This window comes from Pocillopora damicornis, chromosome 2 (assembly GCF_964200805.1).
Source record: "Pocillopora damicornis chromosome 2, jaPocDami1.2, whole genome shotgun sequence".
In the NCBI taxonomy this organism is placed as follows: Eukaryota; Metazoa; Cnidaria; class Anthozoa; order Scleractinia; family Pocilloporidae; genus Pocillopora; species Pocillopora damicornis.
In genome coordinates, this window is record NC_142671.1 from 8389658 (window position 1) to 8416263 (window position 26606).

The 26606-nt window shown below is 37.3% G+C and overlaps 1 long non-coding RNA gene and 1 pseudogene across 2 annotated transcripts; one reads left to right on the forward strand and one right to left on the reverse strand.

Moving 5' to 3' along the window:
* The first annotated feature begins 3377 nt into the window (after positions 1 to 3377).
* Positions 3378 to 7587, forward strand: LOC149049763 (uncharacterized; annotated as a pseudogene). The gene is made up of 5 exons (XR_016182243.1): positions 3378 to 3429; positions 3859 to 4032; positions 5480 to 5779; positions 6353 to 6687; positions 6981 to 7587. The product of XR_016182243.1 is annotated as an uncharacterized LOC149049763 (transcript).
* A 640-nt stretch (positions 7588 to 8227) lies between these two features.
* Positions 8228 to 10543, reverse strand: LOC149049764 (uncharacterized). Its single transcript, XR_016183372.1, has 4 exons — positions 10320 to 10543; positions 9847 to 9917; positions 8844 to 8868; positions 8228 to 8508 (listed from the first exon to the last, which is right to left on the reverse strand). It is a non-coding gene; the product is annotated as an uncharacterized LOC149049764 (long non-coding RNA).
* Between the last annotated feature and the right edge of the window lie 16063 nt (positions 10544 to 26606).

Here is a 26606-nt window from a genome sequence, read left to right on the forward strand (position 1 = left end):
ACTGCTTTCCTCATTGACATCCAAACTTCATGCATTGTGCAATGTCCTTGAGTCTCACTGGCTGACTAGAATACAGTCATAGCCTTTAATATGTGTTCTTCTAAAAGCAAAAATTATATGCAGCCATGAGTAAACAGCTGAAACAATAACTTACTTCAATCAGAGTGCACATGAAATTTGAAGTCATTAATTATATTTGCCTAACCAAGCAAAGTAGATTCCAATTTTCTCTCCAAAGTAATCTCTGCAACAAAATTAATGAATAATCAACCAAAACAACTATTAACAACAAAAAATGATGCGCACACCTTGAGTCAAACAGTCCTGTGTACGTGATTTTACCTGATATGATCCAATGGTTGCAACAACAACTGAAATAGCAACAACCCACAAATAAAACTATCATTGATTACCAACTGTAAAACTGGAAAAAACAATGCAATAGAAAAATTTATAACTGCACTTAAAAGAAAATATTGAGAAAAGCTATCAAAAGTTTCAAGTCTGATATATCTGAACACAAGCTTGAGAAGAATATCAAGAGTAGGGGTAGAAGTAAAAATATTTGGGAAGGAGAAAATTCAATGAAAAAACAAACAAACAAACAAAGTTTTCTTTGGTGATTTGACTTGTTCGACTCTAATTTTCCTCTTACAAGTTCCTACAAAATAGGAATTCACCTTAAAACATCTAAAAGCAGGAATATGATAAGAAGAAAGAAAAAACTTCAGGGGACAAAGTATTGTTTGATTATATAAACTGTAAAAGCTGTATGGTAGACTGGATGGAGAATTGATGTTTACATCTTTGAAAAAAAGGTTACATGTACTGTAGCTTGAATGACAAATCAGCTTTGAAAGAAGTTTACAAAAATGATGAAGTGTAAGTTGAAGAGATGGTAATAGGATGGCATAGATTGGGTTACCGATCGTTTCACACCCACAGTCATGTCATACCCAGTTAGTTGAGTCATTTTGTACCCAGCTTGAGTAAAACATGAATGAGTACAAAACAACCATGGGTACGAAATGACTGCATACCATAGATTTGTTTAGGAGTTTATTAGGTCCGAGTTGTACATACACAATGTACACTGTAAACTTAACAGGAAACAACATACACAAAACTAATTAACCTTACGAGGTCTATTAATTTAAAAATAATAATAAAAAAATTACCTGTCTGGCATTTTCAGATCTTGGAGGATCATTGGATTGATCTTTTTCATAAGTGCCCTACATCAACCTTTGTAAAATACAAAAATGATGGTGCTGTATCAAGTTATTCCATGCATTATTGTGGTAATTTTTGCAATGTATAGATCTCTACATGTCAAATTCCCTGATAAAGTAATTATAAATTACAGTGTGCTCATCATATGCCAAATCCATCTCTTTTACCTATCTCCAGTAAAAAAAAATCAAATGCAACTCTTTAATTTGTAACATCAACACCTAAAGGTAAAATAACATGTTTCAAAATGCTAAAAAATTACTTTTGTGTGTGTTATGAGCAACTGACAACCACACAGTTGTCCTAGATATGATTGAGACAACATGATTTTCGTACATGTTGTGTTCAAGTCTGATTGAATTATTTTGATGGTCATGAACAAAAAGCATACCCTGAAAATTGGCCTGAAGTACAATTATACTTTGTTGCTATTCAAAATCCCTGGTTTCATTGATCAAAACTATAACAAAATTCTTGAGTTCTCCAGCTCAGTTTGAGCACTAATAGGACAGTGTACACATCATGCTTGTAATTGGACAGTGTAATAGGGCAATTAACACACTATGCCTGTGTAAGTGGAAAGAAGGTGTCGCATGTGCATGCTGTTGTCTCACATTTTGCCCATTTTGTTTTTGTTTTTAATGAAAAGGTACAATGGATGCCTTCACAGTGCAATCATCCGATTTTGTTAATCACTTGGATAATTACAGCCTGAATTGGACTCCTCTTAGTCCTATTACTATTATATACATGTACAATGTACATGTATCAGTCTGAATAGCTCCCCATGTACAAGCTTAATGTTCCCTGGATCAAGACATCCATTGTCCAACTCTCACTTGACTAAACATATGGACATGTAGTTGTTTGATGTTATTCCTTCTTTGTATTAAATTTTCATTCTAAAATTTTGATCTCACGAGAATGCCTTACTGTACTTTCTGAAATAAATGACAAGAAAACACAGTTGGCTAACGTTGCCAACATTTGGCTGAATCCTGTTTAAGCAACCTGACATAATTGTTGATTCAAGGAAAATATCTTTATTAGACTCCAAATCACTCTGAGAAAACTGATGCGGTATGTTGCCTTTTCCTCTGGCCAGTCCCTTGCATGGGATCATTCAACCATATGGAGTGCACTTACAAAAAAATTAACCATGACCTATATAGCTTTGTTTGGCTTTTTCATGTCCCTTTAATTCATGACAGGAGACAAAGCTTTTAATTTTAAGTTTTGTATGATATAACTGTATGTCAGCCTTCTTGGGCCTTCAACTTAATAATCATGTGCAAATATGAGGGCCCTTAAATTTGTTCACCACTGCCCTTCAGGTCTCTGTTTTCAGTCACTCTAAATTCTGAGAAGTTTCAAAGCCTATGATATTCTCTTCTAAAGGACTATCATTCAGGAACTGCTCATTTTTTAAACCTAGAGAAATCATTGTAAATTGCAGTGATCCATCAAATTATGCCATAGTAAATTTCTTGGACACTTTTTAAGTTTCACAGTAAGGAGTTGTTATACTGAAGACAAAAAAACAAAACAAAACAAAACTTGCAATTAATTTTTTACCTCGTGTAAGGGATAAGCTGCAGCCTAAGATCCATTTCCAATTAAGCATCCAATGCCTAATATCATATTACAAAGATGCATAAATGACAAGGATATGCACCTACATTATGTTAGGTATAAGTTTCTGATCACACCATACACAATGTGATACATGATATACTGCAAAATCAGTTTAATAAGCTGACATCAATAATTAAAATTAATACAAAAGAGAATACTTCAAAGAGTCTTGCTGTTATCAGAGAAAACTGACATGTACCTTTAAATTCCCTGTAGGTGCCAATATTCTTATTGTTCAATGACTGACAAAAATATATTTCTCTTCCTAATGTAAAGGGCCCCAAATTTTCAATGCTAGTCATTAACATAAAGTATAGTTTTGATTAAGATTGCTTCATTTTTACCAATCTGATTCCTCTTCTCACCATACTGTGTTCTTGTCAAAATTCTGTGAACGTGCTTGCAATTGAACATCAATATTTATTGTACTTCTTTTTGTTTTGCCATCTCTGTCTGAGATATATATCGATGTGTTACCTGAGTATACTATTTTATAAATCAGGCAAAGGATGAATATAACATTTGGTCATTGTTCAGTGAGTAGAAGACCTACCATAGCAGGTGCTACAAGGCATACATGACTGTAAAACTATCAGACTTGTAATGTTGTAATGATAAAGTTGAGTTCAAAGTAAACATCCTGTGTTACAGGAATCACTTACAATTCTACTTCGCTGAGCACTTTTGAAGAAATCATCACGGTTAACCATAGCCATTTGTTAACCATAATCCTGATGGTTAACAAAGAAAACGTACTTGTCAAGTTTGTCTTTTCTGAAGGCACAAGTGAAGTAGTTTGGCTGCTCTGAGAGATCTTCAGCTCTGAGTTCAAATGGATTACGCATTCCAGTGGTATCAAAACATCTCTCAGTCCAATCTCTTGTGTCAAAGTCATTCTCCTGTCAGCAGAAAAGATTGTGTTAATTTCAAGCACTTATCAGGCACTTGTCAAATACATGTAATTTATGAAGATTGCGTGACGAAAACAAGTTACGCTGTCATGTCTATCATGTGGAACGGTTCTTGGGAGATCGTGGGCGACTCTTCTTAAGAGGCATAGCGAGTACAACGGACACGTAAGGTCCCCGTACCCAGCAATCAGAGAAAATGCTTATGGAAGATGAGCATCATTGGCTGTGACTGTCTGCATCAACATCACACTGATCGATACAGTACTGAAAATAACATTGAAATGAAATGCTTATTGATTAACTAGAGATTTTTAAATTTAGAAATTGAAATAAACGGAAGCGGGTACCAGGAAACTTTTAGGGAGCAACAGGAGACGCTTCCAAGGGAATGAACACATGCATCACCCTTCGCTGCAGGGTTATCAATCAATAATTGCTTTATTATAATAAATACATGCGAGGCAGTGAGTTTTTAAAGTGTTTCCTCCACATAGGCCTTGAGTATTTACTCTATTTTACATGATGTGATTCACGAAGATGACGTCTGCTTGCTCGATTATTTTTGAGTCTAATGCCCCAAGAGAATTTTCTAAAAATTGCTTTTGGGTTCCCACTTCTAAATATGTTACTTACTTAAAGAGTCGTGTGAGACAGTTCATATCAGGTTTAGCAATCAAATAGCCACTTTGAACTCTGCTTTGCTTCGTTCCCAGGACCTCTCCTCCCTGAGAAACAGGACCGAGGTTGTGACTTGATTTGCATAAGCATCCTGCGCGAAAGAGAAATCACCGACGCTTTTGTGCTCATCATCCCTACAGGACAACTTATAAGCAGGTTGATAATCTCTAGAGAATCAAGTGTCATTCACTAAAATGCAGGTGACTGCTACGAAAGATCGTTCTGATGTGCCTTCACGGCGTCACAATCAGGCCGAGGAAATTTTCGGGTGACTCCTTACAATTTTAAGGTATACCAGTGTCTTGTGGGGCAAATGTTAGGTATATCATCGCGGTCAATATCCCTTTACTTCCCCACCCCCTAACCCTATACGGCGTTTGCATTTTGGCGAAAGAGGTTCATTCTGCACTACAAGTCTCAAAGGAAAGAAATAACAGTTGTACTTTCAATTGTATTAAGTCTATAGCTAATATTTCGCCCCATCTTTTCCTTCATCATTATTCTCGCCGTGCCTGAAATCTTCCACACTTACTCAAAACAGTTCCCTCTGACTTTCAGGAGTGTTTCCTTGACATGAAAAATCTCCTTGAAACATAGGAGTACTTTCGCTGATTGGTTAGAGAATATGATCGAAAAACTAAATCCTCTTAACTAATTTTATGCATAGAAATGTGTGACAGCTGAGAAAGAAAATTGCCTGTCACATCTTTAGATTTAAGGGGTTCAAACGGAGGTGGTGCTGCCTTATGGCACTTATCTTACGTTCTCCTGAGAGCAAAAATGCTGGGTTCCATCACTTTTGTAAAGGGTAGTAAATCAAAAGGTAAATATGAGTTAAATCCTCTTTTTCAACTCTCGTGCGGCAAAACATAGCTTCGCATCAATACCATGAGAAACATTGGTCAACCTCGATGTCTTTGATAAGGCTCCGAAACCAATATTTTTACACCTGGAACAAACATCCACGCTTGGACAATGAGATGTTTAGGTTTTATCTGACGTTACTGTTTTGATATTATGACTAGGGGTGTGTGTAGTGTTTTTGATCCTGGCGGCGGGAAACTTGGCAAATCTTGTCAATCTGCACGTGGCTGATGTTGGGAAAACCGGCGAATTGCGTATTTGGCTCGTGATTTTTTTTGCTGTTCTGCTGCCATACTCGTGGCTGGGAACGCCCAAGCACTTCTGAGGGATCGCTGTCAGTGTTAGTGTAGCAACTGCTATGGCTTGTTTGATGATCTGCGTGTGCATCGCATTGGATATGCCGTCTGATTTGAATACTCTTGAACAACCTAGTGTAAGCTTCGAGAGTTTCTTTTCAGGTGTGTTTTCTTAAGTGGACTTATTATCATATATAATTATATATACTACTCATATAAAATTATACGATAAGCTGAATTATACAAGCATTTTATTGGTAGTACTTATGTTCTGTTGGAAGACAAACGCATAGATGACGTCATTATTAACAACCTTTCGTCATCTCTACAATTAGAAAATCGATTCTACGTTGCTGTGGGTCTGTACAGTAATAGATCACAGAAGACATCAACATGTGGTAAAAACATCAGTGACACAACCGGCTGCGCTTCATGTGCTCTTTTTTTTTTCTTACCACGTATTGACTGCATCTGTGATCCATTTCTGAACAGAGGCTGCCAATGGTCTCGGTGTGGCCAAGTCGACTTACAAGATTATCCAGTGTAATAAAAAAATGACGACTTTTTTACTAGAATGTGCCGCGAAATGTTAACATTTTAATCGTCAGTAAGAGCTATCCACTGCGTGGCTAAAAATTTCGCAAGAAAAATGAGGATGGTAGGTTTTATCTAAAGGGAACCTTATATTCATTCCTCAATGCTGCTGAGTTCTTTTAATTTCTCCTTTTCTTTTAGCTTTCGGAACTATATTATTTTCATTTGGTGGCGCTTCAACCTTTCCAACGATTCAGACAGACATGAAAAAATGCTCCAAGTTTCCAATTTCTGTGTTCTGGGCGTAGGTTGGTGTCGTAAGCATGGATCTGCCTGTGTCAATCCTCGGTTAGTGGCTTACGGCAAGAACATCACATCGAACATTCTCGAGAGCGTGAAATACGAAGGACATGACGCGGCTGCTGTTATGTTAGACATAGTGCTTGTACTGATCACACTTCACCTGCTGTTAAGCTTTGTTATTGTGATAAACCCAGTATCGCAGTCTTTTGAGGAGTTTTTGAGGATACCTCAAGGTTGGTTTAAATACACCCAGGGTTAATCTCATTAATTCAGCGGGAAGCAAGGGTTGCGATGGACGTCTACCTATTCCGTAAAAAAAACATAGAATCTAATATTTTACAGGGAATGTGATCAAGGTAGCCCTAGGGTCCACAGCTACGCTTATATATCTAGGGGCGAAATACGAGCGCTTTTTTTTTTCTTGCTTCTTTCGTGTAAAACTGTTTTCCTTATCGGCGTCTTACTTTCATAAAATGTTAGACACTTACGCTACCTTAAGTAATTTTTCGGTCTTCTTTTCCAACAGGATTTGGTGTCAAACGGTGCCTCCTTCGTACGGCCATCATGTGTTTTATTCTTGGCATTGGCGAACTCATCCTAAAGTTTGGTCCCATTCTGTCTCTTATTGGAGGATCCACAATAACTGCATTGACCTTTGTATTTCCCTGTTTGTTTTATTTGAGAATTGAACGTAATATTCCTCTTCATATCAAGGTTTTCTTGTATGAACTCATAGCTGTTGGAATTTTTGGTGGTGTGGCGTCCACCTACTCCGCAATAAATGACATTCGAAAAGAATTCAGTTAAATCTTCAAAATAATAAAAATATCGGACTTCTTCAATGGCTAAGTTGGGGGAGGGGTGGAGGCGAGGGCAGAATTAGTCTCGTACACAGACCTTCCACGGCCAAGCGACAGAAATCGATCCTTCATTTTGATCAAACTAGTAGAATCAGGGTAAGAATTGTCTTTGATCCAGTGATAGTTCGTATTATTACTTGATGCATAAAATATGTTTGTGCTAGTTTATTATAAAGAGCTGTCATCTGGCCCTCGTGTATGATTCACCCGAGTGCCTAAGGAAAACGGTTATAAACAGCTCCCCGTCCATGAATAAAAGTACATAAATCGTAACATGCAGGGCTGATGGTTGTCTTATTCTTCTAAAAAGATCTGAACATGTTGACGTATTTGGTAAGTTTGACACAACAAGCAGCCCAGGCTCAATCTGAGAAGTTTGAAAAATTTAGATATTACATGATATGACTGTTACACGAAACATGAAAAGAAACATGAACTGTATGTGAAATTCACCTTTTAGCCTAAATAACTGAAAAAGAGCTAGATTTGCAATGGAAAGCTCACCTAAGGCAAAGCATCAGGACATAAATATGTATTTTTTAACAAAACCCTACATTAGTTTTAGGCGGTCTGTGGGATCTGGTTTGTTAAATGCGGCAGCATAGAAAAATCTGTGTTGGTGAGAAATTTATGTATCGAAACGCCACGTGCCAAGCTTTAGCTTCTTGTGGGCATGCGCACTCTTTTCACTTCCTCGGAAATACATCCTCTACTAATATCTATTTCTGAATGAATGGTATTCCTCAGCTTCAGTCGTATTACCATTCACAATTTCTTTGTGAATTAAAAATATTTCATCCTACGTGTTTCATTTGAATTTTCTTTAATTGATAAAGATCGCTAGTTTTTAAAAAACCAACAATGACAATAACGTCATGTTTAGCCCAACACCTGCAGTTAAAAAACGCACAAATTTTTCCACGTTCAGTTTTTAATTCATATCTCAACAAATATTTACAGGAATAACACCTACAATATGTCATTTTAAAGTGTATAGAATGGGCTTCTCAGGAAAAAAAAAATTCATCATTGAAACCCAGGACTTTCCTAAAAAGTAAAATTTAAAACACAAAATAAGTAAGACATAGTGTAAAACTTGAGGTAAAAGTCACTTTTCCTCATAGGTATAGGTTAATCAAGATTAATTGATAGCAGAAGTTAATTATTAACATGTCAGCAACATTTCCTGAAAATCTGAAAGAAAAAGAATAAATAATGAATTTTTTATGAATTTTTATGTGCACCCATGTCATTCCAAAAAAATTAGCAAAAATTTGTCCACATTCAGTTTATAATTCATATCTCAACAAACATTTACAGGAATAACACCTACAATATGTCATTTTAAAGTGTATAGAATGGGCTTCTCAGGAAAAAAAAAATTCATCATTGAAACCCAGGACTTTCCTAAAAAGTAAAATTTAAAACACAAAATAAGTAAGACATAGTGTAAAACTTGAGGTCAAAGTCACTTTTCCTCACAGGTATAGGTTACTTAAGATTAATTGATAGCAGAAGTTAATTATTACCTTTTCAGCAACATTTCCTGAAAATCTGAAAGAAAAAGAATAAATAATTAATTTTTCATGAATTTTTATGTGCGCCCATGTCATTCCAAAAAATTAGCCGGAAAAAAAAAAATTTGTTGGGAAATTCGACTTTATCACAGGAGGATGGGTAGGCCCTGATGTGTTACTGGGTGAATGAATTTGCCTTTTAACATCCCTACTAACTAATGAGATTCCTCCCTGAGAAAACAAGGACCAAATCACAACTATTTCCACTGACAAAGATAAAAGCAACAAGGTAAAAAAAGTTATTTTTTTTTTTCTGATATTTTTGAGAAACACAACATCTAAAAACATTGGAATAAACATCAGCAAAATTTGCCTGTGGTACTTCTTAGAGTGAAACACTGCAAAACAATCCCAACCCTTACTAACATGCATACACTTTTGACATTGAGGGGCATTGCAATAAGATCGAACCCTGAAATCTCCCCTACCCTCTTTATAACATACCACACAGCGTCTCTGAGTATCAGAGAAAATTGGGATATGGAAAGTTGTAAATTCCTCTGGGGTGGAAGGGGGTGATTTCATCATGGTATTCTCTGGTGGACTACCATAATTGGGTAAACCACAGAGTTGCCAACAATTTCTTCCCAGAAATCACCCAAAGAATACTGAGAGGGCCTTTTTAGAGCTTCATTGTCAGGAAACTGAGCCTGATGCTCTTTGAAAAGGATAAAGCCATTGATTACCGCCATGTCAAATAGGTGGTAAACCATAGTTTTCCACCACTTCATGGACTTACGTAGTACACTATTTGTGGTTAGAATCTGGTAGCAGCAGAAGGAGCAGAGGGGCCACCAACAACACATTCAAACAAAAATATAATTTTCTATGAATAAATCAATTATCCTCAACATTTATAGAATAATATCCTAAACAAATTCAAGTTATTCTATGGTATACGCATTCGGAAATATACTTGCTGTTAAATTTCGCAGGTTAGAAATATTTCACTCACCAGGAGCCATGGGTTCCTAAGTCGAAGCGCAAGCCTCCTACGGCCGATCGTCATCTTCAACTTCTCCCTCGCTAAAAATATAAAATGTACACTGCTTATATTCCGTAAAATACTCAAAATTAACCGAATGAACAAGCGATACTAAACTAAATCGCCAAATCGCCAACGAATCCCAAGCATCCGACGCGTTCGAAAAATGCATTTCTCCATAGCAACAACTAGCAGCTGATCGAATTACGCGTCTAATATTTCGCTTGTGCAAATAGTTTGAATCGCATCACATCTCATCGCTAAAAACACACTCTTAGCGTAAATTATTGATTTTCAGAGTCGCAAAAATTAATTTGTAATCAAATTTCAAGAAGTACGCGAGAAATCAATCACAAAAGGGTTATCTGAGGCGAACAACTTCGCATTTCAAGACAACATGTGCGATGGCGACCATTTCGCGATGGCCGATATTGACTTCCCACCTCGATCTGCCGGTCTAAATCACTTTCTTCTCCACTGTCCATCCCATCAGCGGTGTCTTCATCGTAAAATATTTTTTCTAAAGCAATTTCTGCGGAGATAAAGCTCACCCGTGCACGCTTCGACGATGAGACCATCTTCGACGGTGAAATTTTAGCACTCAAATGAAGGTTGTGTAGCACACATTTAACTGTCGCCCTTCAAACTCACTATATGATTTGTTTAATCTTTTAGCGTCATACACACCAAGTTTGGAAGGAATCGGGAGTAACGCAATATTCGACGAGACAACCGGAAATGATGGGTGGAATTCCACCCATAGCCGCGGAAGGCTAGACAGGCACTGAACATATTGAACGAAAAAGAGATGAAAAACCACAAATACTTGTTATAAGTAGAGACAAGAAGTCAAATGAACAGTTCAGTTTTTTAAAGAAAGATGAATTCCTGAAAAGTTTGGAAGTTTCAAAACAATTTCAGTTCCCCGGGATATTAATTATGTATCGTCCACCACATAATTATCGATAATTATGCATGCAAATCCACGTTTTCATGCAGTTTATTGCAGACGTATTCAAATAACGTTATTTTAGCAATTCTGTCTTTAACGGTGCAATATTGTGGCTTACAAGAAACCAGAGACTCGATGGGGTAGTTCAGGTAAATAATTGAATCCATCCATTTGTGAATTGCAAGTAGTACATTAAATAGTTCAAAACAATTGGTAAAAAATATATATATATATACTTTTATAGTGCGTTTGAATCGCAGGTCTTAGTGTAACGTCAACACTGACTGCTTCAAATGCTTTTCTTTGAGCTTGTTTCAGACCAGGCACGACTGATGACGGACTTCAGCAATAAAGCTCATTGTCATTGTCATATTCTTATGATCCTCATTCATTCGCACTTAATCGGCTGTCAATTTTCTTCAGTTCTATCTTTATACTCTGTCGGCGATACTTACCCCCCCCCCTCCGCTTCTGCTGAACACCACGTGATTTTCTCAGATAATCGCCCCCCCCCTGCCCCCCCACCCTCTCGGCGATAAGTAGTCAATTTCATATTTGCATGAGTGCCCCTCATTAAAAATTAATCGTCTGTCAATTTTCTATAGTTCTATTTTTAATCTCTGTTAGCGACGACTGATCCCCCTCCGTTTCTGTTGACCCCTACGTGGTCCACCAAATCCTCTGCCTCCCCCCTCCCCCGGCCCCCCTCGGCGATAAATAGTAATTTTCATATTTGCATGAGTCCCTCTCATTAAAAGTCAATCGGCTGTCAATTTTCTACAGTTCTATTTTTATACTCTGTTGGCGACGACTGATTCCCCCTTCATTTCCCCTACCGTTGATAAATAAAGACTGGTTCCTTAGTGTACGCCTATAGTTGCTTTTTCAAGATTTCGTTATATTCAGCTCTTCAAATTTTTCCAAGCTCGCCTTAGTTTATTTCCCCTTTGACCACAAGACTGAAAATGCGTTCCACATAGATTTCTTTGCCATGCCTGTTTGCCTCGATCTTAAGCGTTGATCTTGTCTATTGTGCTTTCAGGTGATTCTCGCGTGATGTCTGTCACAAAGAAAACCATGTTCGTGTTTATTTTTTTATTGGGTAAGCGATGACATTTCACTTCTCGTAAATACTATTGGCGAATAATTTAGCCCTCTCTACCAAATATATTTAGTAATCATCAGTCATCAGTACATAGTTTTGTTTCTTATTTTGGAAATACTTATCACGTATGTAAATTTAACTGAACAGCTGTTGAAACCGTAAGAAGCAATTATTTGGCATCAAATACTACAATTGATTGTCCAGAACCCTGTGAATGCAAGTCAGTGGTAGTTAACTGCAGTGGAAAACAACTTAAATCATTTCCATGGAAAGTACCAGCTACAACGACAATCTTGTGCGTATATTACATGTAATCATTCAAGTCAAATAAATTCAAATGATAGACAAAAAAAAAAAGAAAAAAGAAAAGCATCAAATAGCTAATCAACCAGCTGCCAAATATACCAAGAAGCAAAGATGAATGGATAATTCAATTGCTTCCTTAAGAGAAAATCGTCCATCACCATGATAGAGGTAATTTTCTCTTTATCCACTCATGTAACTATGTAATGAATTTTTCAGTCTTCTTGTAAACGCTAATCACCTGAGAATAATAAAGTCAGAGTTGATCACGGATATTTCCCCTTGTACACGTTATTTGTAAATGCCATTGCATTTTACAGAGACCTGAGTGATAACCATTTGGAGGAGCTACCATCTGACTTGCTTGCCAACCTCAGCAATCTTCAAGTATTGTACGTTGAATTACGTTTGCCAACTTCATTACAGTTGTGATTTAAATAAAAATGTTGTCTTAGTTATGTAAGGAAAAAGGAACATGTCATACCATTTATTTATAATATGTCACGATCGATATGATGTGGTCAAAAAAAGTAGGTGTGGTCCTGACAGACTTCTTTTTGGTTCATATTGACGTTGAACCCATAGAGGAAAAAGTACTTCAGACTGGAGGGAAAAGTTCAGGGAGCCTAAGGTCATGATTTCGTTAATAAATCTTTGTTATTCTTGTGATAAGCTAACAGCTAATCTTCTTGACTGTTCTGGCTAAATAGGAGATTAAACAAAAACAAGCTGAAAGACCTTCCTCCAACCCTATTTGATCGCAATCCACATTTGAATATCCTGTGAGTGAACTTTACCTACCTTTCTTTCATTGGGTCTGCTCCTTTAGTAGCTCCTAGTTTAGCAGGAAAAATTGTGACTTTCGGGGAATTTACTCTTTGTCGATTCATATATGGACTGTGTCATAGGAAGTCATATTTTGTGGATGGATTTTGTCAACGTTCTGTTAGAAGTTATAATAGTTTGACTCGGCTGTGTAATCATAAATTGTCGAGCCCTAAGGACGGAAAGATCCGACAACAGTACTGACGTTTCGTCTTCCATGTGTTTCTACCTGAGTCAAAACAAGCAATTAAATGCCACAGCGCAGTCCTCACTATGCACTAGTCACTCCACACTCCGCACCCTGCATATGGAGGCGTTAATTAATACACGGACAGTATCAACGCCTTTGACAATCGTTCCAATCAAATCACAGGTATATCCACAACAACACACTAAGCAGCCTTCATCCAGGAATATTTAGAACCTTAAAGTCCATGGAAATTTTTTTTATCTTCTAACAGTAGAAATCATTTGGTAAAGTTTCTGGTCACGCACACTTTTATTTAAAAATAAATTGACTTATTTGCAATTTACTATGCTAGGGCGCCTTTCGATTTTGATAATTATTGATATGATTGCTAAGTTTATAGGGACAGTTTGGTCCATGTAAGAGTTTCATCACCCTTATAAAAGAAATTCTCCTCTTTATACATTCTTGTAACTATGTAATGAGTTTTTCAGTCTTCTTGTAAACGCTAATCACCTGAGAATAATAAAGTCAGAGTTGATCACGGATATTTCCCCTTGTACACGTTATTTGTAAATGCCATTGCATTTTACAGAGACCTGAGTGATAACCATTTGGAGGAGCTACCATCTGACTTGCTTGCCAACCTCAGCAATCTTCAAGTATTGTACGTTGAATTACGTTTGCCAACTTCATTACAGTTGTGATTTAAATAAAAATGTTGTCTTAGTTATGTAAGGAAAAAGAAACATGTCATACCATTTATTTATAATATGTCACGATCGATATGATGTGGTCAAAAAAAGTAGGTATGGTCCTGACAGACTTCTTTTTGGTTCATATTGACGTTGAACCCATAGAGGAAAAAGAACTTCAGACTAGAGGGAAAAGTTCAGGGAGCCTAAGGTCATGATTTCGTTAATAAATCTTTGTTATTCTTGTGATAAGCTAACAGCTAATCTTCTTGACTGTTCTGGCTAAATAGGAGATTAAACAAAAACAAGCTGAAAGACCTTCCTCCAACCCTATTTGATCGCAATCCACATTTGAATATCCTGTGAGTGAACTTTACCTACCTTTCTTTCATTGGGTCTGCTCCTTTAGTAGCTCCTAGTTTAGCAGGAAAAATTGTGACTTTCGGGGAATTTACTCTTTGTCGATTCATATATGAACTGTGTCATAGGAAGTCATATTTTGTGGATGGATTTTGTCAACGTTCTGTTAGAAGTTATAATAGTTTGACTCGGCTGTGTAATCATAAATTGTCGAGCCCTAAGGACGGAAAGATCCGACAACAGTACTGACGTTTCGTCTTCCATGTGTTTCTACCTGAGTCAAAACAAGCAATTAAATGCCACAGCGCAGTCCTCACTATGCACTAGTCACTCCACACTCCGCACCCTGCATATGGAGGCGTTAATCAATACACGGACAGTATCAACGCCTTTGACAATCGTTCAAATCAAATCACAGGTATATCCACAACAACACACTAAGCAGCCTTCATCCAGGAATATTTAGAACCTTAAAGTCCTTGGAAATTTTTTTTATCTTCTAACAGTAGATATTATTTGGTAAATTTTCTGGTCACGCACACTTTTATTTAAAAATAAATTAACTTATTTGCAATTTACTATGCTAGGGTGCCTTTCGATTTTGATAATTATTGATATGATTGCTAAGTTTATAGGGACAGTTTGGTCCATGTAAGAGTTTCATCACCCTTATAGAAGAAATTCTCCTCTTTATCCATTCTTGTAACTATGTAATGAGTTTTTCAGTCTTCTTGTAAACGCTAATCACCTGAGAATAATAAAGTCAGAGTTGATCACGGATATTTCCCCTTGTACACGTTATTTGTAAATGCCATTGCATTTTACAGAGACCTGAGTGATAACCATTTGGAGGAGCTACCATCTGACTTGCTTGCCAACCTCAGCAATCTTCAAGAATTGTACGTTGAATTACGTTTGCCAACTTCATTACAGTTGTGATTTAAATAAAAATGTTGTCTTAGTTATGTAAGGAAAAAGAAACATGTCATACCATTTATTTATAATATGTCACGATCGATATGATGTGGTCAAAAAAAGTAAGTATGGTCCTGACAGACTTCTTTTTGGTTCATATTGACGTTGAACCCATAGAGGAAAAAGAACTTCAGACTAGAGGGAAAAGTTCAGGGAGCCTAAGGTCATGATTTCGTTAATAAATCTTTGTTATTCTTGTGATAAGCTAACAGCTAATCTTCTTGACTGTTCTGGCTAAATAGGAGATTACACAAAAACAAGCTGAAAGACCTTCCTCCAACCCTATTTGATCGCAATCCACATTTGATGATCCTGTGAGTGAACTTTACCTGCCTTTCTTTCATCGGGTCTGCTCCTATAGTAGCTCCTAGTTTAGCAGGAAAATAGTGACTTTCGGGGAATTTACTCTCTGTTGATTCATTTATGAACTTCAGACTAAAGGGAAAAGTTCAGGGAACCTAAGGTCATGATTTCGTTGATAAATCTTTGTTATTCTTGTGATAAGCAAACAGCTAATCTTCTTGACTGTTCTGGCTAAATAGGGGATTACACAAAAACAAGCTGAAAGACCTTCCTCTAACCCTATTTGATCGCAATCCACATTTGATGATCCTGTGAGTGAACTTTACCTACCTTTCTTTCATTGGGTCTGCTCATATAGTAGCCACTAGTTTAGCAGGAAAATTGTGACTTTCGGGGAATTTACTCTCTGTTGATTCATTTATGAACTGTGTCATACGAAGTCATATTTGGTGGATGGATTTTGCCATCGTTCTATTAGAAGTTATAATAGTTTGACTCGGCTGTGTAATCATAAATTGCCGAGCCCTAAGGAAGGAAAGATCCGACAACAGTACTAACGTTTCGTCTTCCATGTGCTTCTACTCAAGTCAAAGCAAGCAATTTTAATTTTAAAAATGCCACAGCACGGTCCTCACTATGCACTAGTCACTGTGCACTCCGCACCCTGTTTATAGAGGCGTTAATCAATAAACGGACAGAATCAACGCCTTTGTTGCCTCTGACAGGCCAGACTAGTTCATTCGTACTAAACTGAAACATATCTTTTGAGTATCAAAATAGTTTGCTCTAATCATTTAATTACTCTCTATTCTCGTATAGTTCTTGTAAACAATGCGGAAACTGTAGATGATAAACAAAACTTTTTTCATTCTTACGTTGGGTCGGCCCCAGGGCCACTTTAGACAAATGGTAATCGCTTTAACTGAATTACAAAAACAAACAAGTTAACAAAAACACTATAGCAATAATTTTGTGCGACCTGGCTATGTGCTCATAAATCATGACCAAACCCTGATGTAGGAACCATCGACAGCAATTTAACTGTTTGTCCTCCATGCGTTTCCGTACCCGTGTCAAGCTAGCAATGTCAGAATAGTCCTCAACTTCAAGCTGCATACAAAGGCGTTAATTAACATACAGGCGGGAAAAAACGCCTTGGTTGGAAGCGACAGACCAGACCAGGTCATTAATAATGAATTGTAACATGACCGTTGTATATCAAAACCGTCTGCCCCGATCATTGAAATATTCTTTATTCTTATGGTAATCTCATGAAAGCTCTCAAAATCTCATGAAAGCTCTTAAAATGATATTTATTCATTCATACGGTTAGTCGGCCTGGGGTCATTTTAGACAAGTGGTAAACGCCTTCTACTTGTATTAAAATAAAAAACAGCCATCGTAATAAGTTTCTAAACAGGCCCAAAGCGGGATAATTGCTTTGAAATACTAGCCCCGTCGCTTTTTATCCGCTTCGTTTAACTACCGTCCGGCTTGTTTCCAAAGTCAGGAAGACTCATAGATCTTCAGTACTGTTATATTATCATATCTGTTTGTCTAAAGGCAAAGTTATGCCTGAATATAGAACAGAATGAGATGGAAGGAGTCTCCTGGAGAGGAATGAAATATCAAATAATTGAGGTTATGCTTTTACATTGCTGAACGATCAATTAAATACAACTAGTAAATGATCAACTGGCAACCAACTGAAAAGACAGCAAGGAACAAAAAATTACCATCTCTTCTATTCTTTGAGAAGAAAATGAAAAATTTGGAGGAGCTACCATCTGACTTGCTTGCCAACCTCAGCATTCTCCAAGAACTGTATGTGAAACTATAATTCTCACTAAACTTAATTACAGTTGTAGTTAATGTTTCGTTTGCTATACAGGGATCAGGAAAAATAAGATAGCAGGGAGAATTTGTGGCATTTATTGACATATTTCAAGAATGACATGATGCAAGGGCAAGTAAGGGTGGTCCTCCTAGTCCTAATGCTGGTTACTGACTTCGACACCGGACGTGGAATAAAGTTCGAAGATCGATACCATAAAGAGTTATAACTGATGCTGAGACTGCTTTTCCGCGTCGTCGTCTGCTATTTTGAATTCACATGCGGGTAACGACTCTACTTCGGTCCCAGAATACCGTTCCTAGTTGCCCGTTCCCTGTTCCTGACTTTAAAAGCACCTCTCTCCATCTCTATTATTTTACACGGAAGGAAAACAGAGTCGTTTGAGTCCAGTGATAATTAATATTAAAATACGCATCTGCAATCAGATAAACACTGGCTTTTTTTACGAGTGGCTTTCGCGCGAGATGAAAATTAATGGGGGAGGGGGGGGGGGTTATAAAATGAAGAACTCCTTTCTGGTTTAATAGTATGTGTTGGCTGACAGTGTCCTTTGCTGGGCATGAGATAGTGTCTTCATTTCAAGGTATCCCTCTAAGCTTCGCTTCTCGGCCTAATATTGATTTCTCAGTCAATTTTCGAGCCGTGGACTTTATCCGCCGACATACTAGCCGCTTGAAGGGGTTTATTTACAAACTCATTAAGGAACTGAATTTTGGAGTAGTGAGACTCAAGGCCACTGGTTATGTTTATGACAAGTCGCGTTTTATCAATGCGTTATACTCCCACAAAGCCCATGAAGTATTCTCTATTAACATCGAGTGAGTGGAATGAACAAGGTTGACGTGGTGGGGAGACTCTGCTCGGCTGAGGGAAAGTAGGGCGTCACAAGTGACCCACTACTTTCCTTCGTTGATAATGTTCAGCTTAAAATTAAGTGGTCGTTTGTTCGGTGGTTATTTTAACCTGATGTGGAAATATATGAACTTAATGGTCCCGTACTCACAATTCAGAATAAAATCAGTGTTGACGGAGGTCAAGTTTACCGGTGCAGCTCTCTTCCAACTGAAGTAACAATCCAACTGCGAGCTGGTCATTCCGAATTTGGTCAATCCTGAATTTTTTTTCAAGCCTTATTTTCACCACTGAAAATAAGGCCCTGAAAAAAGATGTTGCTCCGACGATCGCTTCAATGTTATTTCGTAAACCGCAGTTTACATATATATAATTTGCATATACTCATAGTCATTGATTCATCACCACACGGTTTTATTACGAACCAACATGATGACCAGCTCCCACTTGGCTTGTTGACTCAGTTGGTAGAGTACTGCATTTCGAATTGATATGCAGATTACGATCGACTCTACTTCGGTCCTGGCCATGGATTACCGTTTCTACTTGCCCATTCCCGGTTCCTGACTTTTAAAGCATCCGTTTCCATCTCTATTATTTTACACGGACGAAAAACAAAGTCCTTTGAGTCCAGCAATAATTAACATTACAAAACGTATCTGCAATAAGATAAACACTTGCCTTTAGACGAGTGGCTTTCGTCTGAGATGAAAGTTAATGGGAGGGCTATGAATAACCCCTTTCTGATTTTGCGGTATATATTGGCAGATAATGTCCTTGGCTGAGAGATTGTCCTCAAAATTTCAAGTTTTCCTTCTGGCTTCACTCCTCGGCCGAATATCCGTTTTTCGGTCAATATCTCAGCTGTGGACTTTACCGGCCACTCGAAAGGGTTTATTTACAAAACTAGGTAGGTATGAGACTCGAGGCCACTGGTTTTGGTTATGGCAAGTCGTGCTTATCAATGCGTTGTATTCCCACAAAGCCCATCCAGTATACTTTATTAACATCGAGTGAGTGGAATGAACAAAATTGACGTGGAGGGGAGACTCTGCCCGGCCGAGACTTTCTCAAAAAAAAGAGGCAAAGTTATGACATCATTTCTTAGTATTAAGGTGACTATGCTGATCAGTCTAATTGAGCGACGAAGCTAAGTGTTGGGAACGAGGCAACTTTTAGTGGGCTCTTCATTCTCGTAGGTGAATCTGATCGCAACTTATGGAAATAAATCGTACTTGTTTATAGTTACTCATTCTTCGATCGTTTTTATCCTGTGCAACTCATAGGCAATAGATCGCTATTTATTACTTTGAAGGGATAGTTTACGAGATCAATCACAAAGGGTGGCAATTTCTTTTTCAACTGTGTCTTCAAAAGCATGTCTCTTGTTCAGTTCACTTTGAATGCAACCATTTAAAGCATGGTAATCAGCATTTAAGAGACCAATTACTGAAGCAAAGCGTTCGTCTTTTCTTCTCTTGTCTCTAAAAAAAATTAATTGAAGGGTAAAGATTTACGTTTTTTTTTTTTCGGCGGTTGAAAGCTCAGTTTAGCAGTAGACTGTTTGTTCAACCAGTTTACTGGCATAATAACCTACACAGGATATTGCGAAAGCAAGTATATTGCATTTTTGTTTTGTTTATTTTCTTCAGTTTTGTTATCACGAGCCAAATAATGTTGATCCACACAATTATCGAGTTTAGCAGATCAGAATTCGCGTAATACTATAGTTATTTTCTTAGCAGCTATATGTAATAGGTACAGTGCAATGAAATAAATTAAGTACATAATTAATTTTAAAATGTATTTCCCTTTATTCATTGTAATCGTCATAAATGCTCTTACGTCTACATTGAATTACCTTGTATGAGCTGCGCATAAATGAGGTAGAAACACGACTGTGAGATCGACATCACCAACGTGCTATGCGGAAATAAATTACAGTACAATTAGAAAAGAGTGGGTGAGCAGATCATAGGGAAGGATAAAACATGTAAAGTGCCTGCCAATAGAAGGAAACATTGTCCTGTTACAGCAAAATATGCTTCGTGTAAATCAGCAAGGAAAAAATGATGATATTGAGAGAAAATGTAAATGTGGTAGATTTCACGAGTTTCAATAATTTATGTCATTGTCATTACTAACCTGCCATGGACATTTTTCATAACCACCAAACATTTTTGATAAACTGACCAGGCTGCAGAAATTGTGAGTAGCACTCTTTGGCTCTATGAATAATGCGGTTATTCACAAGGCTGAATAAAATCAGAAAAATGAGCAATTCTAAATCTTTTCTAGATTGCAAACGAAAGATTTTCTCAAGTTCGTATCAGATATAATTAATATATAACAATTTTCGATGATGATTTGGCTTGGTATTCGCTGACCTTGCATTGTTTCCGAGCTAAACTACTAGATTATTTTTTGCGCAGCAATAAAGGAAAAAGTTAAAGTTGCTATAGGCCACTAACCTCAGAAAATGAAGCGTGGAGGGATGAGACATCGGTCTTATCGTTATTATGGCTAATGGCTAATTTTTGGCGCGTTGGACCTGGCTGAGACTCTCTTTTCTATTCTGCCTGGGAGCTGGGTGTAAATTTCTTTATTTTAAGGATCATTGACATGATCGGATGGAAATTGAAGAGTCTAGGGTGAAAGCTGAGCTCAGTCAAGTAAGGGATAGTTACGTCTGAGTCACAACTATATACTCTAGTCCTGATCAAACATGTTTTGTCCAATATCATGTTAGTTGAGCATGTACAACCACGTATACTTGAAATACCCCCCTCAACATTGTGTTTGATGGATTCCTAGGTTAGTTCTAAATCAAAATTTATTCAACATTCTCCTTCTTCACGGGCAAAATTTTTTGTGGTAATTGTGCATATATCGAAGTATGAATACACGCAGAAGGTTTGAGAGCACGAGAGAAGCGTTACTCGAGGGGCAAGGGTCTTCTCTTGGGCGGCTACAACACTGGTATTTTGATGGACCCGGATGACTTAGTTTCTTTTTACTGAACTCGCATGACCAAGTGTTCGTAGTATTTTGTTAGTAGGAACTGGCAGCTAAACTGACGGTTAAGATGCAGTTTGTTACAACACACATGTCATGTTACTTACGTACAGTTGTACGTATAGTTAGCGGCCGGTCCACAATTGTGCGTTAGATATAAGGATGGTAAAAAGCAAAGAAAGGCGTAGCGCCAAGCTAGCTGTGACCGGTCACGTATCCAACCAAAATAAATGGAATTATAGCTTCGGTCAAATAAAACGCTTATAAATTTTGCTGCGATCGCTTACTTAATTTGTTTTCACTCTAAATCTTTTTTTTGAAATTTAAAACAAACTGAAGTCACTGCTTCTTTCTATTGTCAAAGCGGAAAAAAAACCACAAACTATATAATAAGCTCAGTTATGCACGCACTCTGATTGGTTCTCACTTATGATCTATTGGAGGACAGACGTATAGATGACGTCATCATTAAAACTTTTTTTCAATTCTCTATGTGGTAAGAACATCGGTGACACACTCGGCTGCGCCTCGTGTGCCACTTTCATGTTCATATCACATTTTGACGTCATCTGTGATCTATTACTGAACAGACGCACGGCAAATTGGAATCTATTTGTTTAACAGAGGTATTGCTATGCGACCGGAACTGAATCAATTTCCAGTGTCAATCAATTTACACAGTCTGTTCTGGATATCTTTAAATGAATTCAACAATTTAAAATCCAAGAAGTTTTCAAGAATACGAGAGGAGGAGGAATACTTCTTAGACAAGCATTCAATTACGTTGGAGTTTTAGCTCATTGAAAACTGATGCAATGAAGTTGTGCACAGCCTTTTGAACAAGTTTTTTGTTTCGTGGAACCGAGCGGAGGAAGTGATCGTGAAAAAGAATTCAGCGAGCAACACTTTAGTAAATTGAGTGACCCAATCTGAACATTGGAAGTGCAATAACCGATGCCATGAATCTGATAGAGCGATCAAAATCATTATGGCTTTAGAGGAATTAGATACGACAAGCACATGCTGTGTTGTTTGGGAAAATAGCCTCCATTTAACTCGAAAAAGTGGTCGTATCCTTTCTATCGAGAAGTGAACACATCTTATGCGAGTGAAATTTAAAGAAAACTCTGACCGAACTGGAAGCCATTCTGAATAAAGGACGCTCAGTACTCGGCCAGGTATTCGTATATAACCGAACGGTTTATCAAAATAGACTAGTAAGTCACCGAAATAATAAAGAACAATTAGAAAAAACAAGAGTGCGTGCATACCGTTATAGTAGATCCTTCTTTTAAAGTCCCTTAACTTCGACTACAGGTAGGTTCGCATAGATGGTATGAATGGTATGAAGATTGGCAGAAATTAGTCGGAGACTTGACGTTGTAAACAGGGCGCAAATACACGGAGTAGTCTCTGTGCAATGTATCCTGGTCGAATGTATGGCAAAGAAGACGCTACTACTGTCGTCTTTCGATAATTCAAACCTGTGACGGAATTTAAAAAGAGCTTGAAATATCGATATATATTTATATATAATTTTGTAAATTATAGAAATCGATCGTTAAAATTTTAGTCACAGTGACTTTTATTCAAAAATAGAGCGACCGAATGTATGTAAGCACAATATCAAAGTGCTTTCTCTGTAGTTATTTACTAATTTTATTATTTAGTTCATTAGAAAATACTGGGTTTGCAGAATAAAGTAAAGCAAAAAACATGTTGAGTGCCTTTCAATTATGTGAAACGTTTCCCTGTTAGTAAATGTGCTCAATGGAAAGCAGTAAAGAAAACAAAATAAACCAATTAATTGCTATAATTATTGTCGTAGTTATTGTCATAGTTATTGCTAACCTACCATCGACATCCTTTATTACAGGCAGTTAAATGGTAATCAGTTAAAAGAACTACCACCAAAAGTTTTTGATGGATTGACTCTACTGCAGTTGTTGTGAGTAGCACTCTCTGGCTGCTTAAAATCAGGAGCAGGGCCAATCCTAAATTGTCCTTGATTGCAGTATTAAATTTATGTAAAAGATTCTCTCAAGATTTTGTCAGACATTGTTGATATGTAACTATATTTGATAATGATTTTAGCTGAAATTCGCTTAATTTACCTTACCATTTTGGCGGGTTTTAATTTTGGCGATTGACAATGTCATCCACCAGTTCATGGACCAAGTTAATAAACACCACCCATCAATCAAAACGGCTGAATTTTCAGAAGCTACTTTCTACACAACGTGTCACCCAGCGGGGTAAAAGAAAGGCTCCGCTAAAGGGAAAGAGTTACGAGTCCTCAGGATTAATTCTTCAAAACAAATATTTGTTCAGAGCAAAACTGGCGGAGAGACGCAAAGAGAAACAACGCGAAAAATTTGATGAAAAACATTCTCTCCGATGTTAAACTAGAAGGACGTAAACTATTTAGTTCAACAAGCTGCCACAATAATCGACAGTTACGTTTCGTATGGCGTTTTTGTTGTTTCTCTCTTATAGACTTGACTTAAGTATTTTAAATTGTAACCTTGGTAAAAATTGTGAAGTATTGTTGACTAAACTTATCATTTATCCTTTGAGTGAGTCTGTTGATCATTGTCAACAAACAAAAGTAAAATGTCGGTTGTTTTTCGTAGCCTTATGCAGGACTGAATTAACTGAGCGGTCTATTAAATTGGTTACAATTAAATGAAATGAATTTGATTTTGATCGATGGATAAGAAATAGCTTACGATATGATCCTTGCAATTTGACCGTATGCTAAAAGAAATTTCAAAAAAGAAGCTTTCTAAAATATTCGCGCTGCGACAGGAATCAAACTCGTGCTACCGGATAGTACTTGGTTGCTGCTACCAACTGAGAGACAAGGGTTAAGCGTCGAGAGCGCGGCAAATTTTAGTGGGCTCTTCATTATCGTAAAAGGAATCTTATGACAATTGATTCAAATAAATTGCACTTGTTCATAGTTACCTGTTCCTCAATTTCTTTTTATCTGTGCAACTACGGAGAAATGGATTGTTATGTATTCTCCATATTCTATATGGAAATTGACCAAATATCATTTCATTCAAGCCTGACAATGAACAACTGAATAAATTCTTGAAAAACAGGTGAAATGTATGGAAAACCTCACATAATATTTATAGTCCCCAAGTATCATGTAATGAACAAAAAAGTTTCTGTAGCGTTGATACAGATAAAAGTGGCGATTGTGATTAATTTCGCACTTCAAAGTCGAAAATCGTACGAAACGCAAGTATCATCAGGACTCCTACTAAATTCCAGCTGAAAGCTATTGGGAAAAAGAACGATAAATTTTGAAGATGATAAGTTTCGAAGATGATAAGTTTCGAACGATAAGTTTCGGAGATGCTGACAAGGAGAGCGACTATATCGAGCGAAAACAGCGACTGGAAAAGTCGAATACGATTAAGTTCAAGCTTTCAGTAGGTATGCTTAGCTTAAAAATTGAAATATCGAAATGCCGAAGATAACATAAATACCAAATGAATACATACCCTGGGATTATCACTAGCAGAAGAACTCGCAGAAACCTCCGCCATTTCCGACTTCTGCCGGTAAATCCGCCGACGGAATCAGCAGTTCAATTTCGCGCGGCCCGCGCATTAAATAAGCTTAGCAGCCATGCCTCTTTGCTTGTACGAAAGTGACGTCACTGTAGAAATTCTACCAACTACCAGCACCATATATGGCGCCCGGAAAAAATTAGTAATTCTGTTACGCTTTTCGCGGTACGTCCGATAATTACAATTACACTTAACTGAAACGATGTGCACTTTCCTCTTGGGTGATAACTCATCTTCTCCAACTTCCTATATCTCCAATAAACTTTTATATCTGAGGCTGGAAATCTGACTAAGAGATCGTTACCTAGGCGATTAAATTAAAACTGTAGAATAGAAATTGAAAGCGCCTAGTGATCGGACAACTTAGTCGCGTAAAACAAATGAGTTTCAAAGGAGGTAAATATTCAAGAAAAATTGAATTAAATTCACTTAAAAGTCAGCAATATCTGCGGAAAGTTTTTAAGTGTTACCTGGGAATTATTTTCTCATTTTTAAATGCGCTGCTTAGAAGCTGCATTTGTCATGCTGCTAGGCTGAGTATTCTCTGTTCGCAAATACAAATCTTCATTTCGAAAAAAACAAGATTTTTATTTTGCAAATTATAGATTTCCAATTCGTTTCGTCCTGTTTCGTTTCGAAAATTACATCAGGCCCCCGCTTCGTAAGAATCAACAAGGAAAAAAAGCAACATTCAAATGGTGAGATGAAAACAACTCAAGCAAGGCGTACGTCTAAGCATCCAACAACGTCTTGTGGTCGAGCATCGTGTTCAATCCAAGATGTTAGAGGACTGGCCCTCTATCGCAGAAGGATTCCCAACCTTATTTTCACGAGTAACAATTAACACAATGAAAAATTGTCGAATACCTGTGAAAAAATACTTCCTGGCCACTGAACTGGTTTGGTTGAATGAACTTAACTTAATGAACTTTTGGTTGTGACAAGTCATTTTTTTTTCTACGTGGTCTACTGGTGGAAATCCGTCCAGGGTCCTTTTTTAACATTGACCGACATGCAAGGAACGAAGTTGAGTGTCTCGACCGAGACAAAAGAGAGATGTAAACTTATTACATCAATCTGAAAGCTGTGTGATCGCAATAGCTGTACGCTGCCAAATAATCCAACATACAGCTCAGATCAGATTGTGAAAGAGGGTGGAGTGCAGCCTCGTGTGGCGTAAATATTTGAAAAAGAAACTTACCAAAAACTCTCCATAATTGCAGTGATTAAGTTTTTGTTTCGATTCTCAGACGTGCAGCTAAAATTCATTTGTTATGTTGCCGAAGTGTGTTAAACTAAATATTTACCTTGCATAATATTTATAGTCCCACTCTGTAAAGGTAATCGCATAGGGCCGAACAAAATGAAAGATTAATATTACGGTGGTTTTCAAAAGGTGCAGAAATTTCCCGAGCCTTTCAGCGACTTCGTCAACTTCTGAAAACATTAGTTACATCGATCCTAATATTTGAACGACGAAACATGCGATAACTCGTTTATAATATAAAGGGCAAAGTTTCATTTCAGTAAGGTCAAAATGGACACTGTTGCGAAATTACATAGGGAGTCAGTTCAGTGTTCAGTTAGCGGCAATGAACTGTAAGACTCACGAATCAGCTGAATGAAATTTTGTTTCACACCGCCAAAGCAATGACGCCAGCCTTGCTAAAAAAACATTTGTAGATTCTGACATTCATAACTATTCTACAAGGCAGAACA